The following is a 22,038-nucleotide window of genomic DNA, read 5'->3' on the forward strand; positions in this document are numbered from 1 at the left end:
CAGATTGGCTGAAACAGTGGGCGAGAAACAGAGGGGCTGAAACAGAGGGCGAGAAACAGAGGGGCTGAAACAGAGGGGCTGAAACAGAGGGGCTGAAACAGAGGGCGAGAAACAGAGGGGCAGAAACAGAGGGCGAGAAACAGAGGGGTTGAAACAGAGGGCGAGAAACAGAGGGGCTGAAACAGAGGGGCTGAAACAGAAGGGCTGAAACAGAGGGGCTGAAACAGAGGGCGAGAAACAGAGGGGCTGAATAAGAGGGGCTGAATTAGAGGGGCTGAAATAGAGGGGCTGAAAAAGAGGGCGAGAAACAGAGGGGCTGAAACAGAGGGGCTGAAACAGAGGGGTTGAATCAGAGGGGCTGAAACAGAGGGCGAGAAACAGAGGGGCAGAAACAGAGGGCGAGAAACAGAGGGGCTGAAACAGAGGGGCTGAAACAGAGGAGCTAAATCAGAGGGGCAGAAACAGAGGGCGAGAAACAGAGGGGCTGAATCAGAGGGGCTGATTCAGAGGGGCTGAAACAGAAGGGCTGAATCACAGGGGCTGAAACAGAGGGCGAGAAACAGAGGGGCTGAAACAGAGGGCGAGAAACAGAGGGGCAGAAACAGAGGGTGAGAAACAGAGTGGCTGAAACAGAGGGGCTGAAACAGAGAGCGCGAAACAGAGTGGCTGAAACAGAGGGCGAGAAACAGAGGGGCTGAAACAGAGGGGCTGAAACAGAGGGGCTGAAACAGAGGGGCTAAATCACAGGGGCAGAAACAGAGGGCGAGAAACAGAGGGGCTGTAACAGAGGGCGAGAAACAGAGGGGCTGAAACAGAGGGGCTGAAACAGAGCGGCTGAAACAGAGAGGCTGAAACAGAGGGCGAGAAACAGAGGGGCAGAAACAGAGGGCGAGAATCAGAGGGTCTGAAACAGAGGGCGAGAAACAGAGGGGCTGAAACAGAAGGGCTGAAAAAGAGGGGCTGAAACAGAGGGCGAGAAACAGAGGGGCTGAATCAGAGGGGCAGAATCAGAGGCGCTGAAACAGAGGGCGAGAAACAGAGGGGCTGAAACAGAGGGGATGAAACAGAGGGGCGGAAACAGAGGGGCTGAAACAGAGGGCGACAAACAGAGAGGCTGAAACAGAGGGCGAGAAACATAGGGGCTGAAAAAGAGGGCGAGAAACAGAGGGGCTGAAACAGAGGGCGAGAAACAGAGGGGCTGAAACAGAGGGGCTGAAACAGAGGGGCTGAAACAGAGGGGTTGAAAAAGAGGGCGAGAAACAGAGGGGATGAAACAGAGGGCGAGAAACAGAGGGGCTGAAACAGAGGGCGAGAAACAGAGGGCGAGAAACAGAGGGACTGAAACAGAGGGGCTGAAACAGAGGGGCTGAAACAGAGGGCGAGAAACAGAGGGCAAGAAACAGAGGGACTGAAACAGAGGGGCTGAAACAGAGGGCGAGAAACAGAGGGCGAGAAACAGAGGGACTGAAACAGAGGGGCTGAAACAGAGGGGCTGAAACAGAGGGCGAGAAACAGAGGAGCTGAAACAGAGGGCGAGAAACAGAGGGGCAGAAACAGAGGGCGAGAAACAGAGTGGCTGAAACAGAGGGGCTGAAACAGAGAGTGCGAAACAGAGGGTCTGAAAGAGAGGGCGAGAAACAGAGGGGCTGAATCAGAGGCGCTGAAACAGAGGAGCTAAATCAGAGGGGCAGAAACAGAGGCGAGAAACAGAGTGGCTGAATCAGAGGGGCTGATTCAGAGGGGCTGAAACAGAGGGGCTGAATCAGAGGGGCTGAAACAGAGGGCGAGAAACAGAGGGCGAGAAACAGAGGGGCAGAAACAGAGGGCGAGAAACAGAGTGGCTGAAACAAAGGGGCTGAGACTGAGAGCGCGAAACAGAGTGGCTGAAACAGAGGGCGAGAAACAGAGGGGCTGAAACAGAGGGGCTGAAACAGAGGGGCTAAATCACAGGGGCAGAAACAGAGGGCGAGAAACAGAGGGGCTGTAACAGAGGGCGAGAAACAGAGGGGCTGAAACAGATTGGCTGAAACAGTGGGCGAGAAACAGAGGGGCTGAAACAGAGGGCGAGAAACAGAGGGGCTGAAACAGAGGGGCTGAAACAGAGGGGCTGAAACAGAGGGCGAGAAACAGAGGGGCAGAAACAGAGGGCGAGAAACAGAGGGGTTGAAACAGAGGGCAAGAAACAGAGGGGCTGAAACAGAGGGGCTGAAACAGAAGGGCTGAAACAGAGGGGCTGAAACAGAGGGCGAGAAACAGAGGGGCTGAATAAGAGGGGCTGAATTAGAGGGGCTGAAATAGAGGGGCTGAAAAAGAGGGCGAGAAACAGAGGGGCTGATTCAGAGGGGCTGAAACAGAGGGGTTGAATCAGAGGGGCTGAAACAGAGGGCGAGAAACAGAGGGGCAGAAACAGAGGGCGAGAAACAGAGGGGCTGAAACTGAGGGGCTGAAACAGAGGAGCTAAATCAGAGGGGCAGAAACAGAGGGCGAGAAACAGAGGGGCTGAATCAGAGGGGCTGATTCAGAGGGGCTGAAACAGAGGGGCTGAATCACAGGGGCTGAAACAGAGGGCGAGAAACAGAGGGGCTGAAACAGAGGGCGAGAAACAGAGGGGCAGAAACAGAGGGTGAGAAACAGAGTGGCTGAAACAGAGGGGCTGAAACAGAGAGCGCGAAACAGAGTGGCTGAAACAGAGGGCGAGAAACAGAGGGGCTGAAACAGAGGGGCTGAAACAGAGGGGCTGAAACAGAGGGGCTAAATCACAGGGGCAGAAACAGAGGGCGAGAAACAGAGGGGCTGTAACAGAGGGCGAGAAACAGAGGGGCTGAAACAGAGGGGCTGAAACAGAGCGGCTGAAACAGAGAGGCTGAAACAGAGGGCGAGAAACAGAGGGGCAGAAACAGAGGGCGAGAATCAGAGGGTCTGAAACAGAGGGCGAGAAACAGAGGGGCTGAAACAGAAGGGCTGAAAAAGAGGGGCTGAAACAGAGGGCGAGAAACAGAGGGGCTGAATCAGAGGGGCAGAATCAGAGGCGCTGAAACAGAGGGCGAGAAACAGAGGGGCTGAAACAGAGGGGCTGAAACAGAGGGGCGGAAACAGAGGGGCTGAAACAGAGGGCGACAAACAGAGAGGCTGAAACAGAGGGCGAGAAACATAGGGGCTGAAAAAGAGGGCGAGAAACAGAGGGGCTGAAACAGAGGGCGAGAAACAGAGGGGCTGAAACAGAGGGGCTGAAACAGAGGGGCTGAAACAGAGGGGTTGAAAAAGAGGGCGAGAAACAGAGGGGATGAAACAGAGGGCGAGAAACAGAGGGGCTGAAACAGAGGGCGAGAAACAGAGGGCGAGAAACAGAGGGACTGAAACAGAGGGGCTGAAACAGAGGGGCTGACACAGAGGGCGAGAAACAGAGGGCAAGAAACAGAGGGACTGAAACAGAGGGGCTGAAACAGAGGGCGAGAAACAGAGGGCGAGAAACAGAGGGACTGAAACAGAGGGGCTGAAACAGAGGGGCTGAAACAGAGGGCGAGAAACAGAGGAGCTGAAACAGAGGGCGAGAAACAGAGGGGCTGAAACAGAGGGCGAGAAACAGAGGGGCTGAAACAGAGGGGCTGAAACAGAGGGGCTGAAACAGAGGGGCTGAAACAGAGGGTGACAAATAGATGGGCTGAAACAGAGGGCGAGAAACAGAGGGGCTGAAACAGAGGGCGAGAAACAGAGGGGCTGAATAAGAGGGGCTGAATTAGAGGGGCTGAAATAGAGGGGCTGAAAAAGAGGGCGAGAAACAGAGGGGCTGAAACAGAGGGGCTGAAACAGAGGGGTTGAATCAGAGGGGCTGAAACAGAGGGCGAGAAACAGAGGGGCTGAAACAGAGGGGCTGAAACAGAGGGGCTGAAACAGAGGGCGAGAAACAGAGGGGCAGAAACAGAGGGCGAGAAACAGAGGGGCTGAAACAGAGGGCGAGAAACAGAGGGGCTGAAACAGAGGGGCTGAAACAGAAGGGCTGAAAAAGAGGGGCTGAAACAGAGGGCGAGAAACAGAGGGGCTGAATCAGAGGGGCAGAATCAGAGGGGCTGAAATAGAGGCGCTGAAACAGAGGGCGAGAAACAGAAGGCGAGAAACAGAGGGGCTGAAAAAGAGGGGCTGAAACAGAGGGGCTGAAACAGAGGGGCTGAAACAGAGGGGGAGAAACAAAGGGGCTGAAACAGCGGGCGAGAAACAGAGGGCGAGAAACAGAGGGGCTGAAACAGAGGGGCTGAAACAGACGGGCTGAATCAGAGGGGCTGAAACAGAGGGCGAGAAACAGAGGGGCTGAATCGGAGGGGCTGATTCAGAGGGGCTCAAACTGAGGGGCTGAAACAGAGGGGCTGAAACAGAGGGTGAGAAACAGAGGGGCTGAAACAGAAGGCGAGAAACAAAGGGGCTGAAACAGCGGGCGAGAAACAGAGGGGCTGAAACAGAGGGCGAGAAACAGAGGGGCTGAAACAGAGGGGCTGAAACAGAGGGGCTGAAACAGAGGGCGAGAAACTGAGGGGCAGAAACAGAGGGGCTGAAACTGAGGGGCTGAAACAGAGGGGCTGAAACAGAGGGTGAGAAACAGAGGGGCTGAAACAGAGGGCGAGAAACAAAGGGGCTGAAACAGCGGGCGAGAAACAGAGGGGCTGAAACAGAGGGCGAGAAACAGAGGGGCTGATTCAGAGGGGCTGAAACTGAGGGGCTGAATCAGAGGGGCTGAAACAGTGGGCGAGAAACAGAGCGGCTGAATCAGAGGGGCTGAAACAGTGGGCGAGAAACAGAGGGGCTGAAACAGAGGGCGAGAAACAGAGGGGCTGAAACAGAGGGCGAGAAACAGAGGGGCTGAAACAGAGGGGCTGAAACAGAGGGGCTGAAACAGAGGGCGAGAAACTGAGGGGCAGAAACAGAGGGCGAGAAACGGAGGGGTTGAAACAGAGGGCGAGAAACAGAGGGGCTGAAACAGAGGGGCTGAAACAGAAGGGCTGAAACAGAGGGGCTGAAACAGAGGGCGAGAATCAGAGGGGCTGAATAAGAGGGGCTGAATCAGAGGGGCTGAAATAGAGGGGCTGAAACAGAGGGCGAGAAACAGAGGGGCTGATTCAGAGGGGCTGTAACAGAGGGGCTGAATCAGAGGGGCTGAAACAGAGGGCGAGAAACAGAGGGGCAGAAACAGAGGGCGAGAAACAGAGTGGCTGAAACAGAGGGGCTGAAACAGAGAGTGCGAAACAGAGGGGCTGAAACAGAGGGCGAGAAACAGAGGGGCTGAATCAGAGGGGCTGAAACAGAGGAGCTAAATCAGAGGGGCAGAAACAGAGGGCGAGAAACAGAGGGGCTGAATCAGAGGGGCTGATTCAGAGGGGCTGAAACAGAGGGGCTGAATCAGAGGGGCTGAAACAGAGGGCGAGAAACAGAGGGCGAGAAACAGAGGGGCAGAAACAGAGGGCGAGAAACAGAGTGGCTGAAACAAAGGGGCTGAAACTGAGAGCGCGAAACAGAGTGGCTGAAACAGAGGGCGAGAAACAGAGGGGCTGAAACAGAGGGGCTAAATCACAGGGGCAGAAACAGAGGGCGAGAAACAGAGGGGCTGTAACAGAGGGCGAGAAACAGAGGGGCTGAAACAGATTGGCTGAAACAGTGGGCGAGAAACAGAGGGGCTGAAACAGAGGGCGAGAAACAGAGGGGCTGAAACAGAGGGGCTGAAACAGAGGGGCTGAAACAGAGGGCGAGAAACAGAGGGGCAGAAACAGAGGGCGAGAAACAGAGGGGTTGAAACAGAGGGCGAGAAACAGAGGGGCTGAAACAGAGGGGCTGAAACAAAAGGGCTGAAACAGAGGGGCTGAAACAGAGGGCGAGAAACGGAGGGGCTGAATAAGAGGGGCTGAATTAGAGGGGCTGAAATAGAGGGGCTGAAAAAGAGGGCGAGAAACAGAGGGGCTGATTCAGAGGGGCTGAAACAGAGGGGTTGAATCAGAGGGGCTGAAACAGAGGGCGAGAAACAGAGGGGCAGAAACAGAGGGCGAGAAACAGAGGGGCTGAAACAGAGGGCGAGAAACAGAGGGGCTGAATCAGAGGGGCTGAAACAGAGGGTGAGAAACAGAGGGGCAGAAACAGTGGGCGAGAAACAGACGGGATGAAACAGAGGGCGAGAAACAGAGGGGCTGAAACAGAGGGGCTGAAACAGAAGGGCTGAAACAGAGGGGCTGAAACAGAGGGCTAGAAACAGAGGGGCTGAATAAGAAGGGCTGAATCAGAGCGGCTGAAATAGAGGGGCTGAATCAGAGGGGGAGAAACAGAGGGGCTGATTCAGAGGGGCTGAAACAGAGGGGCTGAATCAGAGGGGCTAAAACAGAGGGCGAGAAACAGAGGGGCTGAAACAGAGAGCGCGAAACAGAGGGGCTGAAACAGAGGGCGAGAATCAGAGGGGCTGAGTCAGAGGGGCTGATTCAGAGGGGCTGAAACAGAGGGGCTGAATCAGAGGGGCTGAAACAGAGGGCGAGAAACAGAGGGGCTGAAACAGAGGGCGAGAAACAGAGGGGCAGAAACAGAGGGCGAGAAACAGAGTGGCTGAAATGGAGGGGCTGAAACAGAGAGCGTGAAACAGAGAGGCCGAAACAGAGGGCGAGAAACAGAGGGGCTGAAAAAGAGGGGCTGAAACAGAGGGGCTAAATCAGAGGGGCAGAAACAGAGGGCGAGAAACAGAGGGACTGAAACAGAGGGGCTGAAACAGAGGGGCTGACACAGAGGGCGAGAAACAGAGGGCAAGAAACAGAGGGACTGAAACAGAGGGGCTGAAACAGAGGGCGAGAAACAGAGGGCGAGAAACAGAGGGACTGAAACAGAGGGGCTGAAACAGAGGGGCTGAAACAGAGGGCGAGAAACAGAGGAGCTGAAACAGAGGGCGAGAAACAGAGGGGCTGAAACAGAGGGCGAGAAACAGAGGGGCTGAAACAGAGGGGCTGAAACAGAGGGGCTGAAACAGAGGGGCTGAAACAGAGGGTGACAAATAGATGGGCTGAAACAGAGGGCGAGAAACAGAGGGGCTGAAACAGAGGGCGAGAAACAGAGGGGCTGAATAAGAGGGGCTGAATTAGAGGGGCTGAAATAGAGGGGCTGAAAAAGAGGGCGAGAAACAGAGGGGCTGAAACAGAGGGGCTGAAACAGAGGGGTTGAATCAGAGGGGCTGAAACAGAGGGCGAGAAACAGAGGGGCTGAAACAGAGGGGCTGAAACAGAGGGGCTGAAACAGAGGGCGAGAAACAGAGGGGCAGAAACAGAGGGCGAGAAACAGAGGGGCTGAAACAGAGGGCGAGAAACAGAGGGGCTGAAACAGAGGGGCTGAAACAGAAGGGCTGAAAAAGAGGGGCTGAAACAGAGGGCGAGAAACAGAGGGGCTGAATCAGAGGGGCAGAATCAGAGGGGCTGAAATAGAGGCGCTGAAACAGAGGGCGAGAAACAGAAGGCGAGAAACAGAGGGGCTGAAAAAGAGGGGCTGAAACAGAGGGGCTGAAACAGAGGGGCTGAAACAGAGGGGGAGAAACAAAGGGGCTGAAACAGCGGGCGAGAAACAGAGGGCGAGAAACAGAGGGGCTGAAACAGAGGGGCTGAAACAGACGGGCTGAATCAGAGGGGCTGAAACAGAGGGCGAGAAACAGAGGGGCTGAATCGGAGGGGCTGATTCAGAGGGGCTCAAACTGAGGGGCTGAAACAGAGGGGCTGAAACAGAGGGTGAGAAACAGAGGGGCTGAAACAGAAGGCGAGAAACAAAGGGGCTGAAACAGCGGGCGAGAAACAGAGGGGCTGAAACAGAGGGCGAGAAACAGAGGGGCTGAAACAGAGGGGCTGAAACAGAGGGGCTGAAACAGAGGGCGAGAAACTGAGGGGCAGAAACAGAGGGGCTGAAACTGAGGGGCTGAAACAGAGGGGCTGAAACAGAGGGTGAGAAACAGAGGGGCTGAAACAGAGGGCGAGAAACAAAGGGGCTGAAACAGCGGGCGAGAAACAGAGGGGCTGAAACAGAGGGCGAGAAACAGAGGGGCTGATTCAGAGGGGCTGAAACTGAGGGGCTGAATCAGAGGGGCTGAAACAGTGGGCGAGAAACAGAGCGGCTGAATCAGAGGGGCTGAAACAGTGGGCGAGAAACAGAGGGGCTGAAACAGAGGGCGAGAAACAGAGGGGCTGAAACAGAGGGCGAGAAACAGAGGGGCTGAAACAGAGGGGCTGAAACAGAGGGGCTGAAACAGAGGGCGAGAAACTGAGGGGCAGAAACAGAGGGCGAGAAACGGAGGGGTTGAAACAGAGGGCGAGAAACAGAGGGGCTGAAACAGAGGGGCTGAAACAGAAGGGCTGAAACAGAGGGGCTGAAACAGAGGGCGAGAATCAGAGGGGCTGAATAAGAGGGGCTGAATCAGAGGGGCTGAAATAGAGGGGCTGAAACAGAGGGCGAGAAACAGAGGGGCTGATTCAGAGGGGCTGTAACAGAGGGGCTGAATCAGAGGGGCTGAAACAGAGGGCGAGAAACAGAGGGGCAGAAACAGAGGGCGAGAAACAGAGTGGCTGAAACAGAGGGGCTGAAACAGAGAGTGCGAAACAGAGGGGCTGAAACAGAGGGCGAGAAACAGAGGGGCTGAATCAGAGGGGCTGAAACAGAGGAGCTAAATCAGAGGGGCAGAAACAGAGGGCGAGAAACAGAGGGGCTGAATCAGAGGGGCTGATTCAGAGGGGCTGAAACAGAGGGGCTGAATCAGAGGGGCTGAAACAGAGGGCGAGAAACAGAGGGCGAGAAACAGAGGGGCAGAAACAGAGGGCGAGAAACAGAGTGGCTGAAACAAAGGGGCTGAAACTGAGAGCGCGAAACAGAGTGGCTGAAACAGAGGGCGAGAAACAGAGGGGCTGAAACAGAGGGGCTAAATCACAGGGGCAGAAACAGAGGGCGAGAAACAGAGGGGCTGTAACAGAGGGCGAGAAACAGAGGGGCTGAAACAGATTGGCTGAAACAGTGGGCGAGAAACAGAGGGGCTGAAACAGAGGGCGAGAAACAGAGGGGCTGAAACAGAGGGGCTGAAACAGAGGGGCTGAAACAGAGGGCGAGAAACAGAGGGGCAGAAACAGAGGGCGAGAAACAGAGGGGTTGAAACAGAGGGCGAGAAACAGAGGGGCTGAAACAGAGGGGCTGAAACAAAAGGGCTGAAACAGAGGGGCTGAAACAGAGGGCGAGAAACGGAGGGGCTGAATAAGAGGGGCTGAATTAGAGGGGCTGAAATAGAGGGGCTGAAAAAGAGGGCGAGAAACAGAGGGGCTGATTCAGAGGGGCTGAAACAGAGGGGTTGAATCAGAGGGGCTGAAACAGAGGGCGAGAAACAGAGGGGCAGAAACAGAGGGCGAGAAACAGAGGGGCTGAAACAGAGGGCGAGAAACAGAGGGGCTGAATCAGAGGGGCTGAAACAGAGGGTGAGAAACAGAGGGGCAGAAACAGTGGGCGAGAAACAGACGGGATGAAACAGAGGGCGAGAAACAGAGGGGCTGAAACAGAGGGGCTGAAACAGAAGGGCTGAAACAGAGGGGCTGAAACAGAGGGCTAGAAACAGAGGGGCTGAATAAGAAGGGCTGAATCAGAGCGGCTGAAATAGAGGGGCTGAATCAGAGGGGGAGAAACAGAGGGGCTGATTCAGAGGGGCTGAAACAGAGGGGCTGAATCAGAGGGGCTAAAACAGAGGGCGAGAAACAGAGGGGCTGAAACAGAGAGCGCGAAACAGAGGGGCTGAAACAGAGGGCGAGAATCAGAGGGGCTGAGTCAGAGGGGCTGATTCAGAGGGGCTGAAACAGAGGGGCTGAATCAGAGGGGCTGAAACAGAGGGCGAGAAACAGAGGGGCTGAAACAGAGGGCGAGAAACAGAGGGGCAGAAACAGAGGGCGAGAAACAGAGTGGCTGAAATGGAGGGGCTGAAACAGAGAGCGTGAAACAGAGAGGCCGAAACAGAGGGCGAGAAACAGAGGGGCTGAAAAAGAGGGGCTGAAACAGAGGGGCTAAATCAGAGGGGCAGAAACAGAGGGCGAGAAACAGAGGGGCTGAAACAGAGGGCGAGAAACAGAGGGGCTGAAACAGAGGGCGAGAAACAGAGGGGCTGAAACAGAGGGGCTGAAACAGAGGGCGAGAAACAGAGTGGCTGAAATGGAGGGGCTGAAACAGAGCGTGAAAGAGAGGGGCCGAAACAGAGGGCGAGAAACAGAGGGGCTGAAAAAGAGGGGCTGAAACAGAGGGGCTAAATCAGAGGGGCAGAAACAGAGGGCGAGAAACAGAGGGCGAGAAACAGAGGGGCTGAAACAGAGGGGCTGAAACAGAGGGCGAGAAACAGAGGGGCAGAAACAGAGGGCGAGAAACAGAGGGGCTGAAACAGAGGGCGAGAAACAGAGGGGCTGAAACAGAGGGGCTGAAACAGAAGGGCTGAAAAAGAGGGGCTGAAACAGAGGGCGAGAAACAGAGGGGCTGAATCAGAGGGGCAGAATCAGAGGGGCTGAAATAGAGGGGCTGAAACAGAGGGCGAGAAACAGAAGGCGAGAAACAGAGGGGCTGAAAAAGAGGGGCTGAAACAGAGGGGCTGAAACAGAGGGGCTGAAACAGAGGGGGAGAAACAAAGGGGCTGAAACAGCGGGCGAGAAACAGCGGGCAAGAAACAGAGGGGCTGAAACAGATGGGCTGAAACAGACGGGCTGAATCAGAGGGGCTGAACAGAGGGCGAGAAACAGAGGGGCTGAATAGGAGGGGCTGATTCAGAGGGGCTGAAACTGAGGGGCTGAAACAGAGGGGCTGAAACAGAGGGTGAGAAAGAGAGGGGCTGAAACAGAGGGCGAGAAACAAATGGGCTGAAACAGCGGGCGAGAAACAGAGTGCGAGAAACAGAGGGGCTGAAACAGAGGGGCTGAAACAGAGGGGCTGAAACAGAGTGGCTGAAATGGAGGGGCTGAAACAGAGCGTGAAACAGAGGGGCTGAAACAGAGGGCGAGAAACAGAGCGGCTGAATCAGAGGGGCTGAAACAGTGGGCGAGAAACAGAGGGGCAGAAACAGAGGGCGAGAAACAGAGGGGCTGAAACAGAGGGCGAGAAACAGAGGGGCTGAAACAGAGGGGCTGAAACAGAGGGCGAGAAACTGAGGGGCAGAAACAGAGGGCGAGAAACGGAGGGGTTGAAACAGAGGGCGAGAAACAGAGGGGCTGAAACAGAGGGGCTGAAACAGAAGGGCTGAAACAGAGGGGCTGAAACAGAGGGCGAGAATCAGAGGGGCTGAATAAGAGGGGCTGAAACAGAGGAGCTAAATCAGAGGGGCAGAAACAGAGGCGAGAAACAGAGTGGCTGAATCAGAGGGGCTGATTCAGAGGGGCTGAAACAGAGGGGCTGAATCAGAGGGGCTGAAACAGAGGGCGAGAAACAGAGGGCGAGAAACAGAGGGGCAGAAACAGAGGGCGAGAAACAGAGTGGCTGAAACAAAGGGGCTGAAACTGAGAGCGCGAAACAGAGTGGCTGAAACAGAGGGCGAGAAACAGAGGGGCTGAAACAGAGGGGCTGAAACAGAGGGGCTAAATCACAGGGGCAGAAACAGAGGGCGAGAAACAGAGGGGCTGTAACAGAGGGCGAGAAACAGAGGGGCTGAAACAGATTGGCTGAAACAGTGGGCGAGAAACAGAGGGGCTGAAACAGAGGGCGAGAAACAGAGGGGCTGAAACAGAGGGGCTGAAACAGAGGGGCTGAAACAGAGGGCGAGAAACAGAGGGGCAGAAACAGAGGGCGAGAAACAGAGGGGTTGAAACAGAGGGCGAGAAACAGAGGGGCTGAAACAGAGGGGCTGAAACAGAAGGGCTGAAACAGAGGGGCTGAAACAGAGGGCGAGAAACAGAGGGGCTGAATAAGAGGGGCTGAATTAGAGGGGCTGAAATAGAGGGGCTGAAAAAGAGGGCGAGAAACAGAGGGGCTGAAACAGAGGGGCTGAAACAGAGGGGTTGAATCAGAGGGGCTGAAACAGAGGGCGAGAAACAGAGGGGCAGAAACAGAGGGCGAGAAACAGAGGGGCTGAAACAGAGGGGCTGAAACAGAGGAGCTAAATCAGAGGGGCAGAAACAGAGGGCGAGAAACAGAGGGGCTGAATCAGAGGGGCTGATTCAGAGGGGCTGAAACAGAAGGGCTGAATCACAGGGGCTGAAACAGAGGGCGAGAAACAGAGGGGCTGAAACAGAGGGCGTAGAAACAGAGGGGCAGAAACAGAGGGTGAGAAACAGAGTGGCTGAAACAGAGGGGCTGAAACAGAGAGCGCGAAACAGAGTGGCTGAAACAGAGGGCGAGAAACAGAGGGGCTGAAACAGAGGGGCTGAAACAGAGGGGCTGAAACAGAGGGGCTAAATCACAGGGGCAGAAACAGAGGGCGAGAAACAGAGGGGCTGTAACAGAGGGCGAGAAACAGAGGGGCTGAAACAGAGGGGCTGAAACAGAGCGGCTGAAACAGAGAGGCTGAAACAGAGGGCGAGAAACAGAGGGGCAGAAACAGAGGGCGAGAATCAGAGGGTCTGAAACAGAGGGCGAGAAACAGAGGGGCTGAAACAGAAGGGCTGAAAAAGAGGGGCTGAAACAGAGGGCGAGAAACAGAGGGGCTGAATCAGAGGGGCAGAATCAGAGGCGCTGAAACAGAGGGCGAGAAACAGAGGGGCTGAAACAGAGGGGCTGAAACAGAGGGGCGGAAACAGAGGGGCTGAAACTGAGGGCGACAAACAGAGAGGCTGAAACAGAGGGCGAGAAACATAGGGGCTGAAAAAGAGGGCGAGAAACAGAGGGGCTGAAACAGAGGGCGAGAAACAGAGGGGCTGAAACAGAGGGGCTGAAACAGAGGGGCTGAAACAGAGGGGTTGAAAAAGAGGGCGAGAAACAGAGGGGATGAAACAGAGGGCGAGAAACAGAGGGGCTGAAACAGAGGGCGAGAAACAGAGGGCGAGAAACAGAGGGACTGAAACAGAGGGGCTGAAACAGAGGGGCTGAAACAGAGGGCGAGAAACAGAGGGCAAGAAACAGAGGGACTGAAACAGAGGGGCTGAAACAGAGGGCGAGAAACAGAGGGCGAGAAACAGAGGGACTGAAACAGAGGGGCTGAAACAGAGGGGCTGAAACAGAGGGCGAGAAACAGAGGAGCTGAAACAGAGGGCGAGAAACAGAGGGGCAGAAACAGAGGGCGAGAAACAGAGTGGCTGAAACAGAGGGGCTGAAACAGAGAGTGCGAAACAGAGGGTCTGAAAGAGAGGGCGAGAAACAGAGGGGCTGAATCAGAGGCGCTGAAACAGAGGAGCTAAATCAGAGGGGCAGAAACAGAGGCGAGAAACAGAGTGGCTGAATCAGAGGGGCTGATTCAGAGGGGCTGAAACAGAGGGGCTGAATCAGAGGGGCTGAAACAGAGGGCGAGAAACAGAGGGCGAGAAACAGAGGGGCAGAAACAGAGGGCGAGAAACAGAGTGGCTGAAACAAAGGGGCTGAGACTGAGAGCGCGAAACAGAGTGGCTGAAACAGAGGGCGAGAAACAGAGGGGCTGAAACAGAGGGGCTGAAACAGAGGGGCTAAATCACAGGGGCAGAAACAGAGGGCGAGAAACAGAGGGGCTGTAACAGAGGGCGAGAAACAGAGGGGCTGAAACAGATTGGCTGAAACAGTGGGCGAGAAACAGAGGGGCTGAAACAGAGGGCGAGAAACAGAGGGGCTGAAACAGAGGGGCTGAAACAGAGGGGCTGAAACAGAGGGCGAGAAACAGAGGGGCAGAAACAGAGGGCGAGAAACAGAGGGGTTGAAACAGAGGGCGAGAAACAGAGGGGCTGAAACATAGGGGCTGAAACAGAAGGGCTGAAACAGAGGGGCTGAAACAGAGGGCGAGAAACAGAGGGGCTGAATAAGAGGGGCTGAATTAGAGGGGCTGAAATAGAGGGGCTGAAAAAGAGGGCGAGAAACAGAGGGGCTGAAACAGAGGGGCTGAAACAGAGGGGTTGAATCAGAGGGGCTGAAACAGAGGGCGAGAAACAGAGGGGCAGAAACAGAGGGCGAGAAACAGAGGGGCTGAAACTGAGGGGCTGAAACAGAGGAGCTAAATCAGAGGGGCAGAAACAGAGGGCGAGAAACAGAGGGGCTGAATCAGAGGGGCTGATTCAGAGGGGCTGAAACAGAGGGGCTGAATCACAGGGGCTGAAACAGAGGGCGAGAAACAGAGGGGCTGAAACAGAGGGCGAGAAACAGAGGGGCAGAAACAGAGGGTGAGAAACAGAGTGGCTGAAACAGAGGGGCTGAAACAGAGAGCGCGAAACAGAGTGGCTGAAACAGAGGGCGAGAAACAGAGGGGCTGAAACAGAGGGGCTGAAACAGAGGGGCTGAAACAGAGGGGCTAAATCACAGGGGCAGAAACAGAGGGCGAGAAACAGAGGGGCTGTAACAGAGGGCGAGAAACAGAGGGGCTGAAACAGAGGGGCTGAAACAGAGCGGCTGAAACAGAGAGGCTGAAACAGAGGGCGAGAAACAGAGGGGCAGAAACAGAGGGCGAGAATCAGAGGGTCTGAAACAGAGGGCGAGAAACAGAGGGGCTGAAACAGAAGGGCTGAAAAAGAGGGGCTGAAACAGAGGGCGAGAAACAGAGGGGCTGAATCAGAGGGGCAGAATCAGAGGCGCTGAAACAGAGGGCGAGAAACAGAGGGGCTGAAACAGAGGGGCTGAAACAGAGGGGCGGAAACAGAGGGGCTGAAACAGAGGGCGACAAACAGAGAGGCTGAAACAGAGGGCGAGAAACATAGGGGCTGAAAAAGAGGGCGAGAAACAGAGGGGCTGAAACAGAGGGCGAGAAACAGAGGGGCTGAAACAGAGGGGCTGAAACAGAGGGGCTGAAACAGAGGGGTTGAAAAAGAGGGCGAGAAACAGAGGGGATGAAACAGAGGGCGAGAAACAGAGGGGCTGAAACAGAGGGCGAGAAACAGAGGGCGAGAAACAGAGGGACTGAAACAGAGGGGCTGAAACAGAGGGGCTGACACAGAGGGCGAGAAACAGAGGGCAAGAAACAGAGGGACTGAAACAGAGGGGCTGAAACAGAGGGCGAGAAACAGAGGGCGAGAAACAGAGGGACTGAAACAGAGGGGCTGAAACAGAGGGGCTGAAACAGAGGGCGAGAAACAGAGGAGCTGAAACAGAGGGCGAGAAACAGAGGGGCTGAAACAGAGGGCGAGAAACAGAGGGGCTGAAACAGAGGGGCTGAAACAGAGGGGCTGAAACAGAGGGGCTGAAACAGAGGGTGACAAATAGATGGGCTGAAACAGAGGGCGAGAAACAGAGGCGCTGAAACAGAGGGCGAGAAACAGAGGGGCTGAAACAGAGGGCGAGATACAGAGGGGCTGAAACAGAGGGGCTGAAACAGAGGGCGAGAAACAGAGGGGCTGAAACAGTGGGCGAGAAACCAAGGTGCTGAATCAGAGGGGCTGAAACAGTGGGCGATAAACAGAGGGGCTGAAACAGAGGGCGAGAAACAGAGGGGCTGAAACAGAGGGCGAAAAACAGAGGGGCTGAAACAGAGGGGCTGAAACAGAGGGCGAGAAACAGAGGGGCAGAAACAGAGGGCGAGAAACAGACGGGATGAAACAGAGGGCGAGAAACAGAGGGGCTGAAACAGAGGGGCTGAAACAGAAGGGCTGAAACAGAGGGGCTGAAACAGAGGGCGAGAAACAGAGGGGCTGAATAAGAAGGGCTGAATCAGAGCGGCTGAAATAGAGGGGCTGAATCAGAGGGCGAGAAACAGAGGGGCTGATTCAGAGGGGCTGAAACAGAGGGGCTGAATCAGAGGGGCTGAAACAGAGGGCGAGAAACAGAGGGGCAGAAACAGAGGGCGAGAAACAGAGTGGCTGAAACAGAGGGGCTGAAACAGAGAGCGCGAAACAGAGGGGCTGAAACAGAGGGCGAGAAACAGAGGGGCTGAAACTGAGGGGCTGAGTCAGAGGGGCTGATTCAGAGGGGCTGAAACAGAGGGGCTGAATCAGAGGGGCTGAAACAGAGGGCGAGAAACAGAGGGGCTGAAACAGAGGGCGAGAAACAGAGGGGCAGAAACAGAGGGCGAGAAACAGAGTGGCTGAAATGGAGGGGCTGAAACAGAGAGCGTGAAACAGAGGGGCCGAAACAGAGGGCGAGAAACAGAGGGGCTGAAAAAGAGGTTCTGAAACAGAGGGGCTAAATCAGAGGGGCAGAAACAGAGGGCGAGAAACAGAGGGGCTGAAACAGAGGGCGAGAAACAGAGGGGCTGAAACAGAGGGGCTGAAACAGAGGGGCTGAAACAGAGGGGCTGAAACAGAGGGGGAGAAACAGAGGGGCAGAAACAGAGGGCGAGAAACAGAGGGGCTGAAACAGAGGGCGAGAAACAGAGGGGCTGAAACAGAGGGGCTGAAACAGAAGGGCTGAAAAAGAGTGGCTGAAACAGAGGGCGAGAAACAAAGGGGCTGAATCAGAGGGGCAGAATCAGAGGGGCTGAAATAGAGGGGCTGAAACAGAGGGCGAGAAACAGAAGGAGAGAAACAGAGGGGCTGAAAAAGAGGGGCTGAAACAGAGGGGCTGAAACAGAGGGGCTGAAACAGAGGGGGAGAAACAAAGGGGCTGGAACAGCGGGCGAGAAACAGAGGGCGAGAAACAGAGGGGCTGAAACAGAGGGGCTGAAACAGACGGGCTGAATCAGAGGGGCAGAAACAGAGGGCGAGAAACAGAGTGGCTGAAACAGAGGGGCTGAAACAGAGAGCGTGAAACAGAGGGGCCGAAACAGAGGGCGAGAAACAGAGGGGCTGAAAAAGAGGTTCTGAAACAGAGGGGCTAAATCAGAGGGGCAGAAACAGAGGGCGAGAAACAGAGGGGCTGAAACAGAGGGCGAGAAACAGAGGGGCTGAAACAGAGGGGCTGAAACAGAGGGGCTGAAGCAGAGGGACTGAAACAGAGGGGGAGACACAGAGGGGCAGAAACAGAGGGCGAGAAACAGAGGGGCTGAAACAGAGGGCGAGAAACAGAGGGGCTGAAACAGAGGGGCTGAAACAGAAGGGCTGAAAAAGAGGGGCTGAAACAGAGGGCGAGAAACAAAGGGGCTGAATCAGAGGGGCAGAATCAGAGGTGCTGAAATAGAGGGGCTGAAACAGAGGGGCTGAAACAGAGGGCGAGAAACAGAGGGGCTGAAACAGAGGGCGAGAAACAGAGGGGCAGAAACAGAGGGCGAGAAACAGAGTGGCTGAAACAGAGGGGCTGAAACAGAGGGGCTAAATCAGAGGGGCAGAAACAGAGGGCGAGAAACAGAGGGGCTGAAACAGAGGTGAGAAACAGAGGGGCTGAAACAGAGGGCGAGAAACAGAGGGGCAGAAACGGAGGGCGAGAAACAGAGGGGCTGAAACAGAGGGCGAGAAACAGAGGGGCTGAAACAGAGGGGCTGAAACAGAGGGGTTAAATCAGAGGGGCAGAAACAGAGGGCGAGAAACAGAGGGGCTGAATCAGAGGGGCTGATTCAGAGGGGCTGAAACTGAGGGGCTGAATCAGAGGGGCTGACACAGAGGGCGAGAAACAGAGGGGCTGAAACAGAGGGCGAGAAACAGAGGGGCAGAAACAGAGGGCGAGAAACAGAGTGGCTGAAACAGAGGGGCTGAAACAGAGAGCGCGAAACAGAGGGGCTGAAACAGAGGCCGAGAAACAGAGGGGCTGAAACAGAGGGGCTGAAACAGAGGGGCTAAATCAGAGGGGCAGAAACAGAGGGCGAGAAACAGAAAGGGCTGAAACAGAGGCGAGAAACAGAGGGGCTGAAACAGAGGGGCTGAAACAGAGGGGCTGAAACAGAGGGGCTGAAACAGAGGTCGAGAAACAGAGGGGCAGAAACAGAGGGCGAGAAACAGAGGGGCTGAAACAGAGGGCGAGAAACAGAGGGGCTGAAACAGAGGGGCTGAAACAGAAGGGCTGAAAAAGAGGGGCTGAAACAGAGGGCGAGAAACAGAGGGGCTGAATCAGAGGGGCAGAATCAGAGGGGCTGAAATAGAGGGGCTGAAACAGAGGGCGAGAAACAGAGGGGCTGAAACAGAGGGCGAGAAACAGAAGGCGAGAAACAGAGGGGCAGAAATAGAGGGGCTGAAACAGAGGGGTTGAAACAGAGGGCGAGAAACAAAGGGGCTGAAACAGCGGGCGAGAAACAGAGTGCGAGAAACAGAGGGGCTGAAACAGACGGGCTGAAACAGAGAGCCTGAAACAGAGGGCGAGAAACAGTGGGGCTGAAACAGAGGGCGAAAAACAGAGGGGCTGAAACAGAGGGCGAGAAACAGACGGTGAGAAGCAGAGGCGAGAAACAGAGGGGATGAAACAGAGGGGCTGAAACAGAGGGGCTGAAACAGAGGGGCTGAATCAGAGGGGCTGAAACAGAGGGGCTGAATCAGATGGGCTGAATCAGGGAGGGGAAACAGAGGGGCTGAAACAGAGGGCGAGAAACACAGGGGCTGAAACAGAGGGCGAGAAACAGAAGTTCTGAAACAGAGGGGCTGAAACAGAGGGGCGGAAACAGAGGGGCTGAAAAAGAGGGCGACAAACAGAGAGGCTGAAACAGAGGGCGAGAAACAGAGGGGCTGAAAAAGAGGGCGAGAAACAGAGGGGCTGAAACAGAGGGCGAGAAACAGAGGGTCTGAAACAGAGGGGCTGAAACAGAGGGGCTGAAACAGAATGCGAGAAACAGAGGGGATGAAACAGAGGGCGAGAAACAGAGGGGCTGAAACAGAGGGCGAGAAACAGAGGGTGAGAAACAGAGGGACTGAAACAGAGGGGCTGAAACAGAGGGGCTGAAACAGAGGGCGAGAAACAGAGGGCGAGAAACAAAGGGACTGAAACAGAGGGGCTGAAATAGAGGGGCTGAAACAGAGGGCGAGAAATAGAGGGGCTGACACAGAGGGCGAGAAACAGAGGGGCTGAAACAGAGGGCGATAAACAGATGGGCAGAAACAGAGGGCGAGAAACAGAGTGGCTGAAACAGAGGGGCTGAAACATAGAGCGCAAAACAGAGCGGCTGAAACAGAGGCCGAGAAACAGAGGGGCTGAAACAGAGGGGCTGAAACAGAGGTGCTAATTCAGAGGGGCAGAAACAGAGGGCGAGAAACAGAGGGGCTGAAACAGAGGCGAGAAACAGCGGTGCTGAAACAGAGGGCGAGAAACAGAAGTGCTGAAAAAGAGGGGCTGAAACAGAGGGCGAGAAACAGAGGGGCTGAAACAGAGGTCGAGAAACAGAGGGGCAGAAAGAGAGGGCGAGAAACAGAAGTGCTGAAAAAGAGGGGCTGAAACAGATGGGCTGAAACAGAGGTCGAGAAACAGAGGGGCAGAAAGAGAGGGCGAGAAACAGAGGGGCTGAAACAGAGGGCGAGAAACAGAGGGGCTGAAACAGAGGGCGAGAAACAGAAGTGCTGAAAAAGAGGGGCTGAAACAGAGGGCGAGAAACAGAGGGGCTGAATCAGAGGGGCAGAATCAGAGGGGCTGAAATAGAGGGGCTGAAACAGAGGGCGAGAAACAGAGGGGCTGAAACAGAGGGCGAGAAACAGAAGGCGAGAAACAGAGGGGCTGAAATAGAGGGGCTGAAACAGAGGGGCTGAAACAGAGGGCGAGAAACAAAGGGGCTGAAACAGAGAGCGAAAAACAGAGAGGCTGTAACAGAGGGTGAGAAACAGACGTTGAGAAACAGAGGGCGAGAAACAGAGGGGATGAAACAGAGGGGCTGAAACAGAGGGGCTGAAACAGAGGGGCTGAAACAGAGGGGCTGAATCAGATGGGCTGAATCAGGGGGGGGAAACAGAGGGGCTGAAACAGAGGGCGAGAAACAGAGGGGCTGAAACAGAGGGCGAGAAACAGAGGGGCTGAAACAGAGGGGCTGAAACAGAGGGGCGGAAACAGAGGGGCTGAAAAAGAGGGCGACAAACAGAGGGGCTGAAACAGAGGGCGAGAAACAGAGGGTCTGAAACAGAGGGGCTGAATCAGAGGGGCTGAAACAGAGGGGCTGAAACAGAGGGGCTAAAACAGAGGGCGAGAAACAGAGGGGATGAAACAGAGGGCGAGAAACAGAGGGGCTGAAACAGAGGGCGAGAAACAGAGGGCGAGACACAGAGGGACTGAAACAGAGGGGCTGAAACAGAGGGGCTGAAACAGAGGGCGAGAAACAGAGGGCGAGAAACAGAGGGACTGAAACAGAGGGGCTGAAACAGAGGGGCTGAAACAGAGGGCGAGAAACAGAGGAGCTGAAACAGGGTGAGAAACAGAGGGGCTGAAACAGAGGGCGAGAAACAGAGGGGCTGAAACAGAGGGGCTGAAACAGAGGGGCTGAAACAGAGGGCGAGAAATAGATGGGCTGAAACAGAGGGCGAGAAACAGAGGCGCTGAAACAGAGGGCGAGAAACAGAGGGGCTGAAACAGAGAGCGAGAAACAGAGGGGCTGAAACAGAGGGGCTGAAACAGAGGGGCTGAAACAGAGGGCGAGAAACAGAGGGGCTGAAACAGAGGGCGAGAAACCAAGGGGCTGAATCAGAGGGGCTGAAACAGTGGGCGAGAAACAGAGGGGCTGAAACAGAGGGCGAGAAACAGAGGGGCTGAAACAGAGGGCGAGAAACAGAGGGGCTGAAACAGAGGGGCAGAAACAGAGGGCGAGAAACAGAGGGGCAGAAACAGAGGGCGAGAAACAGACGGGATGAAACAGAGGGCGAGAAACAGAGGGGCTGAAACAGAGGGGCTGAAACAGAAGGGCTGAAAAAGAGGGGCTGAAACAGAGGGCGAGAAACAGAGGGGCTGAATAAGAAGGGCTGAATCAGAGGTGCTGAAATAGAGGGGCTGAATCAGAGGGCGAGACACAGAGGGACTGATTCAGCGGGGCTGAAACAGAGGGGCTGAATCAGAGGGGCTGAAACAGAGGGCGAGAATCAGAGGGGCAGAAACAGAGGGCGAGAAACAGAGTGGCTGAAACAGAGGGTCTGAAACAGAGAGCGCGAAACAGAGGGGCTGAAACAGAGGGCGAGAAACAGAGGGGCTGAAACTGAGGGTCTGAAACAGAGGGGCTAAATCAGAGGGGCAGAAACAGAGGGCGAGAATCAGAGGGGCTGAGTCAGAGGGGCTGATTCAGAGGGGCTGATACAGAGGGGCTGAATCAGAGGGGCTGAAACAGAGTGGGAGAAACAGAGGGGCTGAAACAGAGGGCGAGAAACAGAGGGGCAGAAACAGAGGGCGAGAAACAGAGTGGCTGAAATGGAGGGGCTGAAACAGAGAGCGTGAAACAGAGGGGCCGAAACAGAGGGCGAGATACAGAGGGGCTGAAAAAGAGGGGCTGAAACAGAGGGGATAAATCAGAGGGGCTGAAACAGAGGGCGAGAAACAGAGGGGCAGAAACAGAGGGCGAGAAACAGAGTGGCTGAAATGGAGGGGCTGAAACAGAGAGCGTGAAACAGAGGGGCCGAAACAGAGGGCGAGAAACAGAGGGGCTGAAAAAGAGGGGCTGAAACAGAGGGGCTAAATCAGAGGGGCAGAAACAGAGGGCGAGAAACAGAGGGGCTGAAACAGAGGGCGAGAAACAGAGGGGCTGAAACAGAGGGGCTGAAACAGAGGGGCTGAAACAGAGGGGCTGAAACAGAGGGCGAGAAACAGAGGGGCAGAAACAGAGGGTGAGAAACAGAGGGGCTGAAACAGAGGGCGAGAAACAGAGGGGCTGAAACAGAGGGGCTGAAACAGAAGGGCTGAAAAAGAGGGGCTGAAACAGAGGGCGAGAAACAGAGTGGCTGAATCAGAGGGGCAGAATCAGAGGGGCTGAAATAGAGGGGCTGAAACAGAGGGCGAGAAACAGAGGGGCAGAAACAGAGGGTGAGAAACAGAGGGGCTGAAACAGAGGGCGAGAAACAGAGGGGCTGAAACAGAGGGGCTGAAACAGAAGGGCTGAAAAAGAGGGGCTGAAACAGAGGGCGAGAAACAGAGTGGCTGAATCAGAGGGGCAGAATCAGAGGGGCTGAAATA

Source organism: Chiloscyllium punctatum, chromosome 22 (genome assembly GCF_047496795.1).
Source record: "Chiloscyllium punctatum isolate Juve2018m chromosome 22, sChiPun1.3, whole genome shotgun sequence".
NCBI lineage: Eukaryota > Metazoa > Chordata > Chondrichthyes > Orectolobiformes > Hemiscylliidae > Chiloscyllium > Chiloscyllium punctatum.